Below are 19,584 nucleotides of genomic sequence, written 5' to 3' on the forward strand. Positions count from 1 at the left end.
CACACATTAATACATATTTTCTAACATTTCCCCCTATTAATACTTTTATTCTACTTTCAAAATAAGCATAAACAGTTTGTTTTCTTCTCCTAACCTCTTCCACTCAGGATTTGCAGTTAAGAGAGTCATTCAGTTTAAACTTATAAAAGCATTTTTAGTCTTTTAACAGTTCTTCAAACTCAGTACTTTGATATAAGGCTTCAGAAACTGAAATGTCTATAAGGTCTTTAATCAGTCTTTTCATGCAGGGGATACCACAACAAACACATACTCCTAGTAGGAGCATACCTACACAAATGGCAATCAGGATGTTCATTAGGATGGTACCCCACGCCCCAAACCATTTCTGGAAAAAGTCCATCAGTGGGTTTGGGCCTGGTTTGGTCATGGCCGACACTTGCTGAATTACCTCAAGATGATTGTCTATCTCATGTTTATGGTCAGGAATATACGAACAGCATTCTTCTTGGATTAAAGCGCATGTACCACCTCTCACCGCTAGGGTGAAGTTGAGAGCCATGCGGTTTTGGAGCACTACAGTTCTCATAGCATTCAGTTCATCAGTCACCAATTCGAGAGCAGAAAAAGTTGCGTTGCTCATTACTTCGAGAAGTTTTGTCAGTTTTCTCAGCTCCCAGATCGATTTCACTGCTCCATATGCTGGTAATATGCCTGCCCACGATATAACGCTATCACTCAAGTCCATGTGTGTCAGTCCTTTGCCTAGAGAGTGATGGTCTTTCCAACCCGCATCAGTTTATCCCACTATTTACAGGTTTCTTGATGACTTCTCAGACATTTCGAATTTTTCCATGAGGCAAAACTGCAGTGTGTCGTATGGCCGGAACCAGGTAACCCAAAAAACAACTGCCGGACCAATTCTCAGGTAACCATTTGTATGCCTTTCTGCCACACACAAAATAACAGTCCTCTACTTTAGTAGTAACCTTGCTATGAATATACACTTGCCCTGCATGAAACATTTTTCTATTGATTGTAGACAGCTGTTTATAAAGAACAGAATTATGTTTTACTTCATCGAGTGTTTTGTGCATCAATCCAAGAAATGAATCATAGTTTGTATTACAATAAAGATCTACATTGTTACCTTTAGTGTAACATTTATAAGGAACAGTCACATTGCAATTGCTCCAACCCACCTGAACAGTATAATTTTTATAAAAACACACAGTTCCCTTTTGTGGAAAAGACAAGTGCAATGCTATTTTATCTTGTGCTGTAATGGTTGAGGTATTATAAATCAAGTTCTTCCAGGTCTCATTGACCCCTAGGGGGACTGTAGTCATTAATAACCCCCCGTATGCTGTCGGCAAAGCTGTGCAAATCCAGCAATTTGAAACACTGAAAGTCTCAGCATACATATATTTAATTGCCTGGTAAGTGTTAAAGTTTGGATGCCAGTTTATGAGTAACACTTCACGTTTATTCAGTTCAGTCTGTGTGGCTGGGAAAAGAAAAGGCCACAACAAAAAGATTATTGTCACTAATGCAGTTAACAGGATGATTATGCAATACTTCTGAGGAAAGGGTTGTTCTGCATTCCTGTTTCTTCTGGACTCTATCATTTTTGCTCTTGGCATGTAACAAGATTTTTGTCCAGTTTAAAGTTTTTAACTAATTTACAGTGCGTCAGGTGGATGCAGGAGGCACGCTCCACAATTTTGACTGCAGTGGGTGTTGACAAAAGCACTTGATATGGACCTTCCCACTTCGGAGATGCCCAATTCTTCTTCTTAACTATCTTCAGCCAGATCCACGCTCCAGGGGGCACTGCCACTTCTGACGATCTGGTTCATTCTTTATCTGAAACAGAATTTAACTGCAGCAAATGTTTAGAATTTAAGAGGTTTCGCATATACTCAGCTAATGTACTGTCAGCTTCCTGGTCTGCGGGCATGGGAGATTTCCACTGAGGTATATAGTAAGCCCCTCCAAAGAGTTTTTCAAAAGGAGTCATTCCTTTTGCATTCAGAAAAGTTCTCATGCTCAACAGTGCCAGGGGCAGACAGTACACCCAGTTTCTCTGTGTTTCTGTTATTAATTTTCTTAGCTTACTCTTTAAAATCCCATTATGCCTCTCTACTAGCCCTGCTGATTGTGGGTGATACGCACAATGATTTTTTAGAGAAATACCAAAATGACTACTTAACTGCTGTATGGTCTGATTTACGAAGTGTGTGCTGCTGTCACTGTAGATCCTTTCCGGAATGCCAAATCTAGGAATGGTTTCTTTAACAAGAACTTTGGCCACAGTCGTAGCATCTGGATTTTTAGTCGGAAAGGCTTCCACCCATCTGGAAAACATATCTACAATGACAAGACAATACTTCTTATTTTCACATTTATTCAACTCTATGAAATCCATACAGATAGTATGAAATGGATACGGTGGTGTAGGGAAACTCCCTTGCTTGGGCTTTAATGCCCCTTGTGCATGATGTTTATTACAGATGTGGCATAAAGAACAACATTTTTTAGAGTAGTTTGTAAATCTGCACGTCGTGAACACTTGGTTCATCAGCTGTACCATCCCCCCTGTTGAGACATGGCACTGCCCATGGCTCAACAAAGCTGCATATCTAAACAAATTAGACGGCAATATTGGTTTTCCTTCTTTAGAGATGTACAGCCCCTTTTCGAGAATTGCTCCTCGTTTTACCCATCTTTGTTTTTCAGTTTGCATAGTAAGTGTTTGCATTGTCTTTAACATTTCTAAGTCTAAAATCTCAGAGGGTTGTAGTTCCTCATTCAAAAGAAATACTTCTGAAGCTGCCTGCTTTGCAGCTGTATCAGCTCTCGCATTACCTTTTGAAATCCTGTCCTGTTGCTTGGTATGAGTTGTGCATTTGCAAATAGCTACTTTCTGAGGTAACTGAATAGATTCTAAAAGATCTAAAATAAACTGTGCATTATTGATTGGTTTGCCAGTAGATGTTATCATTCCTCGATTTTTCCACTGTTGCGCAAAAACATGTACAGTAGAAAAAGCGTACTGGCTGTCAGTAAAAATGTTCACACATTTATCCTTTGCTAAGGTACATGTCCGTGTCAAGGCAATCAATTTTGCTGCCTGTGCAGATAAACTATGTGGTAAAGATTTCGCTTCTATAATGTCTGTGTCAGAAACTACTGCATATCCAACTAGGTTCTGTCCTGCAGGACCCCTTTTGCATGAGCAGTCCACGTAGTATGTCACCTCGGCATCATCCAAGGGAACATCCATAAGATCTTTTCTAGGCAGTGTCTTTTGCTCAGTCATCTGCAGGCAGCTATGTGGTGTGCCATCTGCAGGGGTTGGGAGCAAGGTAGAAGGGTTCAAAGTCATACATCGTTCAAATGTCATATGAGGTTGGCTCAACAATATAGTCATACAGGAAAGATGCCTAGCAGGGGAAAGATATGCTACCTTCTCTTGCAGTAAAATAATCGCGACTGCATGAGGCACTCTCAATGTGAGAGGGTGGAACAACACAACTGAGGCCGAAGCCTGTACTGCCATTGCAGCTGCAACTACTGCTTGTATACAGTGAGGTAAAGACCATGCCACTGGGTCCAGTTGTGATGAATAATAAGCAATAGGGCGTTGCTTGTCCCCATGCTGCTGTGTTAACACTGATGTCATATAACCTTGCTTACAATCTACAGTTTGGAAAAAACGTTTATGATAGTTTGGTAATCCCAAAACTAATGAGGACACTATTAACTGTTTCAGTTTGCAGAAAGCAGATTCTGCTTCTGGTGTCCATTGTAACAAATCCTGTGCTGCCATAGGCTTTTTATAAATCAGGTTAGTCAGCGGTGCAGATTCCAAGGCATAGTTTGGAATCCAACTCCGACAAAAATTAGTCGTATCCAGGAAGGGCATCATTTCCTTCTTAGTAGTGGGTTTTGGTGCTTGCAAAATCGCTATTTTTCTGTCTTCATCTAATGTCCTACCTTCCTTGGATATTACATATCCTAGGTATTTAACTTGTTTTTTCCAAAGCTGCAGTTTATTTTTGTTTACTTTATGTCCTTCAGTGGCTAAAAATTGTAATAGCGCTATGGTATCTTCTTTACAATCTTGCTGGGTGGGGGACGCCAGCAGGATATCATCAACATAAAGCAAAATCTGACTACCTCTTGGTGGGGTAAATCCCACCAAGTTGCTTTCCATTTCTTGTGAGAATATTGTTGGACTTTCACAATACCCCTGTGGTAGTCGTGTATATGTATACCTTTTCCCCTGAAATGTGAATGCAAACCAATGCTGGCTGTCAGGGTGTTTCGGTATCGAAAAGAACGCATTGCTGATATCTACCACAGAAAAATATTTCTGTTGAGGTTTTAAATCATTCAACAGGGTGTGTGGGTCTGGCACCGTAGGTGCCCTTGGTATTACTGTGTCATTTACAGCTTGTAAATCTTGGACCATACGCCACTCTCCATTCGCTTTCTTAACAGGAAATAAGGGTGTGTTACATGGTGAATCAGGAGATTCCACCAGCACCCCTTCCTTAAGTAAAGCTGCTATAATAGGTTTGATTCCTACCTCTGCATCTTTTCTTAAGGGATACTGTCTCTTTTGTGGTCTAAATGCTGACTTTGGCATAATAGTAACTGGTCCTGCTGTTCGAATAAGTCCTACATCTGATTTTCCTGTTGACCAGAGATTGTCTGGTATATTCTGTAAGGCATTCTCTTCCTCCTTCAATAGGAGTGCTAATCAGCTGTCCTTGCTAGACTGCAAGTGTACAGCTGGGTGGGTCTGAGTTATCCAATTCAGCTTCTGCATTTGTATTCCCTGTTCTGACAGTTCTAACTCTGTCTGTTTTTCCCATCTCGTGACTTTCTCTCCTAAGTCTACCCATTTCACATTTTTGTCCTTAGGTAAGCTAACATGTGGTAATCGATTAGATTTACAGAGTGCAAAGAACTCCTGGGGCAATGAACAGCTGGCTACACTGTTCCCTTCTGTGTCCCAGTACAGATTACGTAATATCAATCTGTTTGCACGATTTTCAAACCATTCTTGCTCATATTCCTTATCAGGTCCTGGTGTGTTACAATAATACAGAGTACAGTGCAACAAATGCTGTTTATCAATGTCAAGGGAGGGGAACTTGCTGATGACTACATTCATCAACTCTTCGGTCACCGCCCCTGGACCAGTCATAACCAAGTCCTGGCTGTACCAATAAAACATTTCACCCTCCGATTGCACTGCAAAGGTATCACTTTGTCGCTGTGCTTCCATACCCTGCATAGTCAGAACTACTGCTATACCAAATAGCCTGCATAAGGTCTCTGCCCAAGAGGTTTACTGGGCATTTTGCAGAAACAACAATTTTACTTTTCTGAGTCAATCCTGAAACAGGATCAGTTATCACAATATTATGGGAGAGGGGCTCCCGATACAGCTGTCCATTAGCTGCTTTCACTAATATGTAATCAGGTGACTCTGAATTCTCTGGCAGTTTGGAGGGATGTACCAGGGTCCATGATGCCCCTGAGTCACACAAGAATCTGACTTCCCTCCCTTCTACCAGGAGTGTAACTTCTGGTTTCGTGTCTGCTAAATAGAGCTCTAAGCTCAATAAAGCCAAATCCAATATTTCCTTTTCTTCACTATCCGTGACTTCTTGCACTTCCTCTATTTCTTCTGACACATTCTTTACTCCCTCTATCACATACTCATTTGTCCTTTCTCTGCTATCCCCTTCTAGTGATTCCTGACTACCATGTAGTCAGTCCTCACCCTCCTTATCCTCCATGATTGCCTTCTTATTTTTCTTGCAATCCCTTGCCAAGTGTCCTTTCTTACCGCATTTAAAACATTCACCCCTTTTCTTTTGCCCTTCAAAGTCCTCTGATCGTTGATCAGATTGTTTGTTTCCCATGGGCATTTCTCTTGCCCTTTTTCCGGACTGTATTACATATACTTCTGCTCCATCTTCTACAGAAAATACTTGGGTTTTCTTTTTCTTTTTGCTATTAAAATGCCTTTTGGCATGCCTAGCATATTCAAGCAATGACTGTAACCTGCTTGTACGATGATCTACCATGTGTGTTGTAATAAAACTGCTTATGGGTGCGATACTGCCTTTTAAAAATGCATTCTTTAACTGCTGCTCGTATGGGGAATCGTGTGTCTGATCTTCAGGAACCTGCATTCCACAATGGTTATTAAAACATTCTAATAGTCTGGCATAATATCGGTCAATAGCTTCACCTTCCTGTTGGATGCATTGATTAATGCAAGTCCAGTCTGCCCTAGGCTTCCATTTCTCAGAGATTCAGTCTGTAAGACCTTTCACTCTGTTGTCTAACTCTGCGCTGCTATGTGGGAGGGGCTTGAGCGCAACGTCACGAGGATTCCAGTCGCCACTAATCATGTGCCAATCTGGTCCCACAATTTGTCTGACTACTTTTTCTACCTCTTCTCCGTTTAAATTATAACTCAGCCTCATTCCTTGCAAATCTTCTAAGAACTTTCTAAAATTAACTTTTGTATGGGGAATTCCTTCAGTGGCTTTCCGGATGTCTTCCGGAGTCCAGGGTCTATACACTAGAATAGTTGGGTCCTTACCTTCTTGCCCTGCCTGAGGATTAGGCACTTCTATAAGTGGGCATATTTCTTCTTCACTCATAAATCGTGAATTTCTAAACATTTGATATAACTTAATGTCCCCTTTTGAGTTTCCTGCTCGTGTTCAAGACCTGGTCTCGACGGGATCTCTAATAAATGGTTTCGCTTTTATAGTGTCTCTACTTACAGTGACAGAAGGATATCGCAGGGGTGGACTAACTTGTTCACTTGCCTCATATTCTGGTAAGGGAGGCGGAGGGGCCGACGCTATTACTAAGTTATTGTCCTCCTTATCTAAATAATTGCTTTTGAATTATTACTCTTTTGTTCCCTTCAGTTTACTTCCTCAATCCACCTGTGTGCCTGAGGAATTCCTAATTGACTTTTCTTTTTTACCCGACCTCTAGAATAGGTTTTAAGCTGTTTGACAAGTTTGACAAGTGAGGATTTCTCTAGTTTACCATCAAATTCATACTTATTAACCCATTTTGAGTAGTATTTAACATTATCAGCATGCTGTGACTTGCAGGTATTTCGCATCTTTGGTTAACGGCGGATTTTGGGACCTTTTTGTACAATTATTACCCATTTTGTTCTACCCTTTTAATCGTTACGTATCTCCTCATTTTTAACGTGGTACCACGGATGTTTTTATAGTCTCTTCAGAATGACTGCCTACCTGCTCTGTTTCCCTGATCTATGACAAGAGAGTAATCTTAATGTCCCCGACTTATAAATAAAGTCTTAACAGAATAAATACAAATCAAGTCCCTGATCTAAAACAGAAAAAGAAGGTAGATTCACCTTACCTGAGCCTTCGTGATTGATCACCTGGTTCGAATAAACCCGTCCTTCAGTCACAGATCAGAAAGTGTCTGGCCTCTTTTGCACGACAATTCAGTCGGAGGGCTTTTCAAATAAGAAGAACCAATGTGGTTTCTTCCCCGTACGGTTTCAAGCCACCTGGCCTGTCTGATCCAAGGCGAAGTGAGGGTTTTCGGTCTGAAGGACCAATCTGTCGAAGGAAAAAACTTCAAAGACCAATATACGTAAGATTCAGTTGAGGCATATTTATTTACTTGCTGCAAGGAGACAAAAACATGCAAATACAAGGATTTGTCTAACTACTAACAAGAAGTATGTTCATTCTTATACTATTTTACAAGATATGGCCTTCTAAGCTGACGTAATCAAACACAACTTTCAGTATTGTTCTACAGCAGATGTTACTCAGATTTTCTGCTAACATGACTAGATTTGTGAGAAACTTTTGAGAAAAACAACCTGGCCTTGGTGACCATTAATCCGTTTACAAGCATCTATTGTACAGTGTTACATTTCAAGGTACTTTTCTAATTCAGATACAAGCAAATGCTGATTGCAGTACATATTTTCAAGCAGGCTTTGTACTAATTATCTGTAACTTCTACAACTGTGTATTTTCTCATAGAACAGCGAAACTTCTTGTCTAAGTTTCATACAAGTAGTATTGTTCTATTCAATATTTTCCTAACGCAAGCAGAAATCACCTGCTTCTCAGTAAATTTCCAAGGCACAATCAAGATTTTAACTAACAATACAAGGTCAGAAAGCAACTGCAGTTTGTACAGATTTATGCAGTATGAAATAAAATAAATGTGTTAACCCTTTTCAAGCTCTAAATGCACTAAGCATATTGCTAATACACACGTTAATACATATTTTTCTAACACACATATATATATATATATATATATATATATATATATATATATATATATATATATATATATATATACGTGCATGTGTATGCGTCTACTTCGAAATCCTGATGCTCAGGAAATCAATGTTTAAAATCCTGAAACGAAAATCATGAAATCGCTGAAACTCGAATGTTGGATTTTTACTAGGATAAGTAAATACTTGGCCAAATGGTAACAAAAGTCATGCAGAGATAAGTAAAATCCACCTAAGTGGGGGGCTGTACCCCCCAACTATATATGCCAACTATGGGATCGTATTAGAGTAGAGAAAAGGGCATAGACTAAAACACACCAAAGTAGAAAAACTGACAAACTTGGCAAAAACCACAAAGACTGTAGGAGAACTCAGAAAATGCTGAAAAACCACTTCTTTAGCATCAAAAAATGTTATTACATTTTTGTCATCTGACTTCTTCAGAATACAAAATCCAACAAACCATGATCCTCCTATATACATTAGCTTATTTAACATTTAATTAATCAATTAACTTAAATTAAAACATATCAATTTGAATTAAAGCAATACAACCCAAAATGCAGACCCATAGAATAAAACTTGTTTCTTCCCAGTCAAACATTTAACCTTCTTTGTTTTAAAAATCATTTAATGTTCACATTTTTGTTCAATCCAGGGCTTTATAAGACTGCAATTTCATTTGCCACCTGGCCTCAACTGTTTCCACCTTTTCTTTAAATTCCCCCCTCTCAAATCTTGTGAAACCCATTCCAGCACTGAAAACAAAAACTTTTTATATTTAGAACAAGCAACTGAATGTTTGTATAAGGCATTATTGTTGTCCTTAACCTTTATACTATAAAGATGTTCCTTTATACACTTTTCTAAACTACGAGTAGTCATACCTGTATAAAAACTTAGACATCCTGAATACAAATCAATGTATACTAGTCCCTTAGTCTTACAAGTGTACATTCTTTTTAAATATATAGTGGATTTTAAATTGTCCAAGTAAATGTAGGTAGTAACATAAATGCAAATACATACATTGCAAAAAATACAAGAATACATACCTATATTCTTAGTGGTATGTGCTGGAACACTTACATTGTCCTTTTCCAACATGCTTTTAAAATTTCTTGTTTTATAGTACACAAAATTTGGCTGTTGACATAGTGTTCTATAAATCTTGATTTTCCTGTAATATTCTCCAATTGTTTTTTACAATATTTTTTATAACGTCAGAATCTACTGACATGTCCACCTTAAAAACTGGCCCTAAATTGTTGTTTTTCTTTTCATTCTCATTTATAGTTTACCTTCCCTTCAATATGGGTTTAAATAAAGTTTCCATTTTACTATACACTTCTAATGCCACTTTACATAACATTTTCTCATTAAAATCTCTATCTTTAAACATTTCTATTACTGTTGAAATTTCTCTTAAAAAATCAGTGTCTCTAATTGTCATCCTAGAAGCACGTATTAATTGCCCCCCTAGGTATATTATGTTTTGCATGGTTAGGGTGACTACTTCTGAAGTGTAAATAATTATTGGAGAAGATCTCCTTTCTATATATTTTACTATTAATTTCTTTACTTGATAAGTTCCACTCTAAATCAACGTCCAAAAAGTGAATATGTATTCCAAATGCACTAACTTTAAACTTTAAAAATTCTGAAATTAAATTTAACTCTTTAACAAAGTCATCCACCTCTCCTTGTTTTAAATCCGCTATAAAGAAGAGGTCATCTATAAAACATTTTTATAACACTATTTGACTAAAAAAGGGGGTTTGGCCAACAATTCTAGTTTCCACCATCCTAATACCAAATTTGCATATGATAGAGCCACCCTAGCCCCCAGAGCATCTCCCCGAATTTATTTGTAATATTGATTGTCAAAAATGAAATAATTGTTTTCTAAAATAACTTCCATTAAGGTACAACAAGTATATATCTTATCTAATGAAAATGTTGTTTATTTGGATAAATAATACCTTAATACATCAATCCCTTTGACATGAGGTATAAAGGTAAAAAAAAAGAACTGACATCTACAGTAATGAAATTAATGATTTTACCACTATAATTATAGTTTATATTCAAACTTCGTATTTTCCCTAAGAAGTCTCATGAGTTCTTTAAATATGACTTAAAACTCTGTACAAGGGGGTTGAAAAGACTGTCTAAATATGAGGCTATACCATCACAAATATTGTTGGGAGCTGAGACTATGGGTCAAAATGGTGGATTAATACTATCTTGATGTAACTTAGGTATCCCAAATAGCACCCCTATTTTCGGTGATTCTATTAACATAAAATCATATACAGTGTATGTACAGTAACTCTCCATTTATAGTTCATATAAAAAACTATAAATCATTCTGTAGCTTTTGCATATCTTTCCTAAATCAACCTCTAAATATTCATCAGAATTTCTCAACATGTTAAGCATAACTTCTTTATATTTGTTCTCATTCATCAATAACACCCCTCCCCCTTGTCGGCTTTCATAAATCATACATTTCTATTAGTTCTTAACTCATGAAATACCTTGTTTTTCATTTGTGTCATATTATAATACTTAAACATACTTTTATGGTGTAAGATCTCTCTGATTTCATTTTCGCATGCCTCTTCAAACATTTGAATACTATAATTTAAACTTGGATTGTAAAATGATGTTTTCTAAAGGTAGTAGAAACAGCAATGTCTTTTAACAGATAATTCAGGTTTAACTTACAAGTAAACAGCTTTAATTGCACAAGCATATCTGCTAAGTCTGCTCTATGACTTGGGACAAAATGAATGCCCAAATTAAGTACTTTATAATATGACAAATTAACAATTTTAACTGCATACCTTACCGGAGGAAATGTTTTAAAAGTTCTTTAAAGTCTGTTGCCCTCTTGTCTTCCTCTTCCTTAGCCCATTTTTTAGAAGAGAAATTGCATTCATTAAGATTTTCACTGTTCTGTTCCAATGGTTATTTAGATCGATAGGCCAACTCCACTGCCATTTCATTACTGCCGGCTTCTAGTGATTCTTCAACAGCTATATCTTCCATGATGTGAGTGTTTTAACATTTCTTGTTTAAAATAGCAACATTTGTTTGTGTGTTTTAAATTTGTAGTATTGAACATTTTTTGCCAGCAGGCAGTGAAACAAAATGTTTTAGCCAGTAATAACAAAATTACCCATTTCAGGAGATTTCAACAATAAAAGGCCACTCAAACTACTGTCAGTATAATCCACCCCCAGTCATACTCATCAAATATGACCATTTACCATTTGTGCACATAACACGTCTGATTGTAATAAAAATGGTCATAGTAAAGCATTCTAATTTGCTTTACACATCTACATATTACTCCTGCAAACACAGACTTATGAGTTTTTAACTTTATCAGGTGAGCAGGATCCGGTCATTGTTATCAACAGTCATCTCCCAAACCCAGCATTTACAGTTACAATGCTGACTGCATTTTTTTGTCTCAAAAAATAATAGCAGCAATAATGACCAAAGTAACGCACTTTAAATTTGCTTCACAAAACTCACAATAGGCAAAGTATGTCAACTTAACTGACACACGCATGCACACTAGTCCTGCAAAGTCAGATTAAAGGCAGCTTAAAAATGACCAGATAATAATGAGTATAATTTACTTTCATCAGCAGATAGCCCCTTACCAGCAGTTATAGCCATGTTTTTGATTGTGCACATCCCTTATTGTTATGAAGAAAAAGTTACATGTATGTTATTGATAGCTCTGGATGTACTTAGTGAAAATCTATAAATATCACTAATATCACACCATAAGACCCAAACAGATGTAACACATACCTCTCAACCTAAAAACATCAAAAATCTGGGCAAGCCACATGAAAAATAGGTACAAATCTGCATGCTGATTAACATAGAATTTGCATACATAATTATGCAACCCAACTCACTCCAATGGAATTGTGGGATACCAAATTTCAAACACAAACTGAAGAACAGACAACCAAAATATGGCCCCCAGACACTGACACGTAACAAGTATACATGTCTCTGTACACTTTCCAATCAAGTGATACTATGATTCCCCTCCTTGCATTGTAGAAAGAAAGAAAGACATATTATAATACAAACAGACAAATATTCAGTTTGAGGGGACAGCAAGAGTGGGTTTGCACTTGATAAAAATCAAAAACAGTAGGAAATATGTCTTGGGGAAGTGGACAAGCATAAGGAAATTAAACAATCCCTTCCAAAAGGTGCCCTCCTTCCCTCAACTGCACAATCAGACTACAACTCCAGTTGGCAACTATATGGTCATAATGTAAACAAACAGCTAGAAACACAATCCATAAGCAAGCATAAGCAAGCAACAGGAGCACTGACTCATTTATGAAAAAGGCCTTTTTGTGGTGCACAGGCTCAGTTAAGAAACAGGTCAGCCTGCAGATCCCGTGGACTGTCTTATCTCCATTCTCATGGTACCCCTGGGAGCTTTACTATAGCTGCCTGAGAAGGCGCAACCTACTGGTAAATTGGTACACTGCTTGCAGCATAAGATGACTACAGTTCATGCTGTGGCAATACACCTACATTCATGCAACTATCATCAATATAGGGAGCAAGACTGCCACCCACACCCAGGAAGGGCAAGCCGGCAATGGACTCTCATTCCTATCCTCCCCTGCCCATGCTGCTAGTTGAGCTCAGGCTGTCTGGGGTGCAGTGAGGGAGTTATTGTCCCTCTGCTCCTCAAGGCTGGGTAACAGAAAGGCTTCTGACTAGATCTGCCAAAGAAAAACTTCACGGACTAGTGGCAGAATGCAATGCAGTGTACAAACTATGCTCTGTACACAACAAGGAAGACACTTATCTCCAGGTGCGATAACATGATATGATATGATACATCACATTCACTTTACAACTTCATAAATAGGTGCAGACAATGCAGAAAACAAAAGGTGAGAATATATGCACAAAAACAAAAGCATATACAATAAAACAAACAGATAAATTCTCACTGTGTGTGTAAAACGCACACACTTTATAATTGGTTAACAATTCTAAACTATAGGAACACACATATATTTCAACACATCTGAGTTTGTCCAAGGAAGTACCCTAACCTCTTACAGGACAGAGTAACACTCTATAGCCAACTATTTTGTAATTCATATTCTCAAGTAGTGTCCAAAAATGACAGGCACGTCCTGGCATAAAAATTTATTTTATTACATTTGTTTGGATTTCACTGAACTCACTCTTTCTTGAGAGACATTCAAACGGAAAACAGACCCCGGTTTTAATGTATTTAGCTTCAGAAGGATAAAACAATGGACCCTGGTAGATGTAGCAACATGCAGGATGTCTGACAGGTTAACAGTTTTAGCTCCGCTAGTGACACATTTCCTGGTATGTTTTGTAGAGTGCGTACACACACCCAAATGCAGGATACAGTTACACTTGTGTATCTCTTATTATTGAACATTAATACAAACAAATCAATCAAGAAACAATTACAATTAACAAGCCTACCATGAAAACAAATACCAAAAAAAAGAAACCCTTGGCCAGTATGACTCTGTCTGAACCACTGGGACACAGTAGACTTGTGTTACACAACAACAAAGATTGAAAAGTTAAATTGGCAAGAGATCGTTCACAGACACAACTAACTGTTCACAATTCACTGAATAGGCTGGGTAAAAAAATGCACTCTCAACTCAGTTTCCAATTTTATTAGCCATCACACAGAAGGAACTAGCACTACCATTCCCAAGAACTGAGCGAGAGAAATACACTAATTGCTATAAAATGCACCTAACCTTATACAATACTTGAGTGAGACTGCTGACAGTGCTGAGGCATAAGGAACTAGTACTGGTGTTCCCTAAATCCCCCATACATATATAAAAAGAAAAGACTGTTGCGTGAGAGAAGTACACTACTTGCAGAACCGGAACCCTTCTAAACATGAATAAAAGACATTCAAAATTCACTTGAGTCGTCACTCCTCACACTTGTAAAATGCACCTTGTACTATACTTGAGTGAGATGCTTCTTCTAAACTCTGAGGGCTTGAAAAAGGAGCAGATATGAAATATTATATGTAATGTAAGCTTGTACCCAAAAGTTTCAGAAGTTACCACTCAGTTAAGTAATTATATTTTCCATATATTGTGTGTGCGTGTGTATTTTATATATATATATATATATATATATATATATATATATATATATATATATATATATATATATATATATATATATATATATATATATATATATATATATATATATATATATATATATATATATATATATATATATAAGGATTCACTTTATAATCCCAAAATCCTGAAATACTGAATCTTGGGATTTCAAAACCATAAAGTCGAAAGCTCTAAATACCGAAATCCAAAAAGAGCGAATTTTGAAATTGCGAATCCTACACTAACCAGACACCACACATCTTCCCCCCACACACAAACTCACAAACCTACACTACATACAAGCAGGGGGGTAAGCCCCCCTCCATCCCCCATGTGGAGGGTCTGTGCCCCCCAACACCCCCCTACTTAAATATACTAACTCCAGGGTCACACTACACAGACAAACACACGAAAACACCTCCACACACCTACATTCCCCTTGCACACACACATCACAGTCACAACACACACTGACACATACTAAAGCCCCTAACCAACACCCTTAGACATACATACTTACCTGAACTTTCATTCAAACACCACAACACCAGAAGCGCTACTTCAACATCTCCAAATGTCGGGATTTTGAAATTCGCGCTCTGGGGTTTTGGTATTTAGAACTTTCAGCTTTACGATCTCGGGATTCTGAAATTCGGTATTTCAGAATTTCGAGATTATGAAGTGTTCCCATGTATACACACATACAGACGCACACACACACACACACACACACACACACACACACACACACACACAGCTGTATCACAAATCAAGCAAAAATCAGCAACTACAAGCCAAAGAAACAACAAACATGGTAATTCAAATGTGGATTGATGATTGAACTTTTTGTAGTTTGAAAACATTTTGCCATTCAAATATCAATAACTTAAATATGATGTATAAGAAATGCTTGCTTTAATGTTTAGAGTTGTTTTGTGTGTGTGTGTGTGTGTGTGTATGTGTGTGTGTGTGTGTGTGTGTGTGTGTGTGTGTGTGTGTGTGTGTGTGTGTGTGTGTGTGTGTGTGTGTGTGTGTGTGTGTGTGTGTGTATGTCACATCTACAAGGCATTGCGATAATGGGATAACATAGTAGGTTGTGCCACAATATGGCATGTTACATTTGAAGAATCTTTCCAACAGTTACATTGTGTCCTTATTTGCACCATCTTTTAGATTATAATACATTTTCTGTGAAAGCTTTGTGCATAGTATACAACTTCTCCTCCCCCTCCTGTAACCTGTCTTTTGTTGCTGTCATATTTACCCTTCTAATCAATCCCATAGTTTCTATTATCTGACTTTGCACTGCCATCACCTTCACTTCTTACCAAAACCATATGCAGCCTGCAAACGACATGTATTTTCATTTAAATCTGCACCATATGCTTTTTAAACTAGTGTGCTCTGCAGATACATGCATTTTATATAACAGTGTTTTATCTGTACTGAGCAACAAATCCCCCTTTGTTTCTTATAACCGTGCCATGGAGAAAAACAAAAAATAAAAGAATAAGAGGTGCCCACTACCTGGAAAGCAGCTATTCTTTTTTTATTTCTAGATGGCTCCTTGTAAGTGTTTAGAACTGCGAGGTATCCTGTCTGAAAATTTAATGCCCATCACTATATGTTCTAGCTGAATAATAACAGCAACCTTGCTTGTATTCCTAAATCACTATGTATACTGAATAAACTCTCTGATAGCGTCTCCATTAATTTATGGATACTGCTACTGCCATGAAATGCTATGTTGCAGTGTAGAAGGCATTATATTTTTTTACAGAAACCCAAAATACAGATTTGCGTTTCTTAGCTGAAGAAAGCAGAAACATTCATTTTAAAATAGGACAGCTTAGATAATGTCTGGTGAGTCACAGTTCTTCTTCGATATTTCAGACTCCATGCATCTCATGCATATCACCTAATTTCTTCTGTAATAGAAGGTCTTGTTACACTAGTTGTGCCTTAGGGGACCTCCCAGGGACAAGTCTGTAATAAATTAAATGAGGGTGATATGTATCATCTTGTTTTATTACTGTGACATGAACTTGACTGATCTTGGCTTAATGGCCATGATATCAAAACTAACTCTGTTTGTGTGTGTGTGGTGGGAGGGGGGTCAATTCACTTACCCTTTTGGCAAACAAACTAAAAATATAAATGACTTGCTTCAGGTACTAAGTCCAGCTGCATACATTTTAGTAGTATATGACACATAGGAAGCACTTACATTCAGAGCCTTAATAAAATAAATAAAAGTCCTTTCCATTCTGAAATCTGAATGCAATAGCAGCAGCCACACAGTACACTAAAGTTTCCATTCTTAATAACAAAACACCATCTTTTTGTTTCTTTGCCTAACCTCAGCTAGAGCCAGGAGAAGAAAGAAGTGCAGACTGCAGTGCAGTACCTATGTGAAATCACACACTGCCAAACCCGATCACCAGTAAATTTAAATTTAGTAATGGCTCGCTCACTGTCTGTCTCATATTTACATCATCACACATGCCCTGTATGCTGCATGCGATGATGTCAGCAGCAGTTCCAAAATAAAAAAAAAAATCAAACTTTGGGAAATTTGGAAATTAAAGGGGCCACTCAGAAATTCATGGCACCCCAATATTTTGCCCTCAAAACTGGTATTTACCGAGGAATTTGGTAAGGTTGAGAGGTATGGTGTAGCATGGTTTAAATATAAGAGTATTTATGATGAAGGCTTAAGAAATATTAACCACCTGATAAAACATGCTGAGTTAATGTGCACAATCTTTGTTGGAAGTAAATGACGTCTGAATAATTCCTCATTGAAAAGAACTATCAATAATGCTGATGTTGCAGTTGACAACTTTGAATTTCAGTGTTTCACCTACAAAAGCAGTGGCTGCTTCCCTTAAAGAATAAATAGCCTACACTGCATTACAGATTGGTGTGCTGATGATATTGCCACAAAATTTCCTGCACTAGATCAGCTATGCAATAGGGAATGACTGGTAAACAACAACATATTTATAATTAGTTACTAGACAAGCATTCCAAGAAACCATTATGAAGACAAGCCCAAATTCCCAATGCTCCAAAGCACTGTCTTGTTAAATGACTTGCTCAGTGTCACAAGGTAGGTAAATGAAGGTGGAAAGATTCAAACCTTGCACTCAATTGTTTGCCTGTGTCACCATACTGACACAAATGTTCTCCAGGAAGGACTGACACAGACAATCAACTGGTACCAGAGCCATGGAATAAAACTAAATGCCAGGAAATGCATAATAATATTCTTCAGGAAGTCATTCCCCCCTGGTAACTATAATATTGATAACACTCCCCTAAGAGTTGACCCAGTAATCAGGGACTTGGGGACACCCATAAACAGTAATGTAGCCTTTGACCATCATGTCTTTACAGTAGTGAGGAAATCATTCTATGTTGTGCAACTTGTAAACAAAGGTATGACATCTACATTCAAAGAAGTCATTGTTCCACTGAATATTAGCATTCATCAGGCCTATCACTGAGCACAATGGCCCCTTTGGTATGTACCTAACCAGGCATATCCAACAACTGGAACATCCACAGAGGTTCCTCACTAAAAGAATACAGGGCATAAGTAACATGACCTGTGCAGAATGCTCATGGACCTATCCCTGTATTCTGTCTCCTACAGGCTCTTGAGTGAAAATCTATGCCTCGCATACAAGGCATTACCAGACCCCTCTCTGATGGACTTCCTGCATATCCGCAAAACAAACAGCACCAGAATTATCTGTTCTAAAGACTTAAACCTTGCTTGGGATTTACATGGGACCTGCTGGAGAGACAGGTATGTATCCCAGAGACTACTCCTTCTCTGGAACAGGCTCCCCATCCATGTGATGCAAAATGCAACTTGGACAATTGGATGGGGAACAGGAAATCCATCCCTGGTTTGGCACATATGTCTCTAATAGACATGGGCAGCCTGTAAATTGTTCATCTCCCAGGCCCCTGCTTGAAAATGTTTCAACTCCCAAGCCCCTGCTTACACTTATCAAGGGTACCAGAACTTTTCAGAGATTTGGGATGCATGGTTAGGCTTAAAATTCCCTTGTGGCTATTAGAGTAGTAAACATCTCTAAACCTATGAAGTAGTTCATTAACAACTCAGCACGTTAGCCCTCTGCATTAACTGCCCAACACATTCACAGCTTGTAACTAAATACAGAAATCATTTACAATCTTGTCTTGTAGAGAAGACTGCATTAAAGTTACTTATTTATTTACTTACATACTTACTTATTCAGTTTGGTAACCAGGATAAAGGAAATGGACCTATTTCAGTCTCAGTCCCGACAAATATCAGTGATAATACTGAAACATGTTAAGAAGAAATATCACAAATACAAACAATATATTGTGAAGATAGCAATGAATCAATAACAGTAAAATAAAATACACAGTACAGGGGAAGATATGGTTAGAGTAAGAAAGGAAGAAGGAGAAGATAGTGAAATAGTGAAGGGATAGACAGAAAGTGTAAAAGACAGTAACAGCAAGGCAAGGGCACACATTAATTAACTATATACAATAAATGCAATGTAGAAGAGATGTCACATGGCAGTGCAGGGAAATAATGTGAGGAACACAAAGGTGCCTGACTGGTGAAGGGGAGAGTGGGGGACTAGATGATGTGTCTAGTGGGAAAGCATTTGCAAATTGACTCAGGCTTGAGGTGATCTTTAAGCTGAGCATGAAATGATTGGTACAACATGAGGTCTTTAAGATTAGTAGGGAGGGATTCTGATAATTTGGGGCCTAAGATGGAGAATGCATGGCTAGTGCAATGCAGTCTGGTTCTGTGACATTGAAGAAGTGGACCAATGTGATTATGATTTCTTAGATTGTAACTGGGGGGGGGGGGTGTCTGAAGAGGTTGCATTCAAGAGAAGAACAGGCGTGTTCTTTGTGAAGCTTGTAGAGTTGGGATCCAAAAAGTAGATTGGCAAAGTGTTTGACAGGTAGCCAACTGCTTTATTAAATGTGATACAATTGTGCTCATTTTTAAGAGGACAGGGTAAAGAAATGGCAGATAGAGTTGCTTATAATTTG

This window comes from Protopterus annectens, chromosome 1.part0 (assembly GCF_019279795.1).
Source record: "Protopterus annectens isolate FY-2018-M chromosome 1.part0, PAN1.0, whole genome shotgun sequence".
NCBI lineage: Eukaryota > Metazoa > Chordata > Ceratodontiformes > Protopteridae > Protopterus > Protopterus annectens.